The following is a 2233-nucleotide window of genomic DNA, read 5'->3' as shown; positions in this document are numbered from 1 at the left end:
CACTACCACATCTACCATGAAACAATACTAAAACACCAATACTAAATGGTCAATATAAAACACATCTACAGGAGGAAGTCACTCTCCTCAAAGCCCACTCCAGAGTAATAGAAGAAGCACCTGCTCTACTAGATGATCAGACATCAATATTAGAATTTTTAAAACATAAGAAAATATGATACCACCAAAGGAATGCAATAATTCTCAAGTACCAGACCCCAGATAGAAGGAAAACCTTGAAATGACTGAAAAGGAATTGCAAGCAACAATCTTAAGAAAACTCAATGGCATACAAGAGGACCCAGTTAGACAACACAATGAAATGAGAAAAGGTATCTAAGATATGAAGGAGGAAATTTACAAAGACATTAATATGTTTTTAAAAATGTAGCAGAACTCCTGTAACTGAAAAATTCATTCAACAAAATAAAAAACATAACCAAGAGCTTAAGCTGCAGGCTAGAACAAGCAGAAGAAAGGATATCTGATCATGAAAAATAGTCTATTCAAAATAAACCAAGTGGATAAAAAGAAGGGAAAAAAAATTTTAATGGAGAAAATCTAAGAGAGCTAGCAGACAGCCTTAATTGCACAAACATCTGAATCATGGGAATTCCAGAAGAGGAGGAGAAAGGAAAAGGCTTTAAAAATGTATTCAACAAAATAATAGTGGAAATCTTCCCAGGTATAGGGAGATACACAGACCTTCAGATTCAAGAGTCTCAAAGATCCCCAAACAGATTCAATCCAAAAAGGTCCTATCCAAGACACATTACAGTCAAACTGGTAAAGCCCAAAGACAAAGAGAGGATCTTAAAAACAGCAAGAGAAAAGCATCAAGTCACCTATAAGGGAGAGCCCATCAGAGTATCAGCAGACTTCTCAACAGAAATTCTATAGACCAGAAAAAAAATGGGATGATATATTCAAAATACTATAAAATAAATACTGCCAGCCAAGAATACTATACCCAGCAAGGCTATCCTTCAGCTATGTGGAAGAAATAGTGTGTTTCTCAGACAAACAAAAACTGCAGGAGTTCACCACAGCATGACCAGCCCTACAAGAAATGCTTAATGAAGTCCTGCATCTGGAAACTGAAAAAGGATAATCACTACCATGAATACACAAGATAGAACAAAAATGCAAATGACAAAGAGAAAGAAACTTTTAAAAGCTAGACCCAACCATTATGCTGTCCTCAAAAGACTCACCTCACCTGTAAAATCACACACAAATAGTGAAGGGATGGAAAAAGATATACCACACACATGGAAACCAAAAATGAGCAGGAGTAACTATTCTTATATCAGATAAAATAGTCTTTAAACCAAAAACCATACAAAGAGACAAGGCCATTATTTAATGACAAAGGGATCGATCAAGCAGGAAGACATAATAATCATAAATACACATGCACCCAACACCAGAGCACCCAGCTTATATAAAGCAAACACTATTAGACCTAAAAAAGAGATAGACCCCAATATGATAATAGTTGGGGATCTGAACATCCCTCTGTCATCACTACTCAGATCATCTAGGCAACAAATCAACAGAGAAAGACAGGATTTAAACTACACTTTAAACTGATTGCACCTGGCAGACCACTACTCAGATCATCTAGGCAACAAATCAACAGAGAAAGACAGGATTTAAACTACACTTTAGACTGATTGCACCTGGCAGATATCCAACATTTTATCCAACAACTACATAATATACATTCTTCTCACCAGCAAATGAAACATTTTCCAGAATAGACCACATGTTAGGTCACAAATCAAGTCTGAACACATTTTTTAAAATATCAATCAATTCAAGTATCTTTCCAGACAACAATGGATTAAAACTAGAAATCAATAACAATTAAATATCTGGAAATTACACAAACACATGGAAACTAAACAATGTGCTCCTGAATGATATATGGGTCAAAGAAAAAATTAAACAGGAAAGTAAAAATTTCTTGAAATTAATGAAACTAAAGACACATCACACCAAAACTTGTAGGACACTGCAAAAACAGTACTAAGAGGGAAGTTCATTGCAAAAAACATTTAATCAAAAAAATAGGAAGATTTAAAATAAACAACCTAATGCTATATACCTCAGAGAACTAGAAAAACAAGAACAATCCAACCCTAAAATTAGACAGAAGGAAATAATTAAAATCAGTGCAGAACTAAATGAAACAGAGACCTAAAAAATGATACAAAAGATCACTGAAGCA

Source organism: Galeopterus variegatus, unplaced genomic scaffold, assembly GCF_000696425.1.
Source record: "Galeopterus variegatus unplaced genomic scaffold, G_variegatus-3.0.2 Scaffold9276, whole genome shotgun sequence".
In the NCBI taxonomy this organism is placed as follows: Eukaryota; Metazoa; Chordata; class Mammalia; order Dermoptera; family Cynocephalidae; genus Galeopterus; species Galeopterus variegatus.
Note: the sequence above shows the minus strand (reverse complement) of the source record.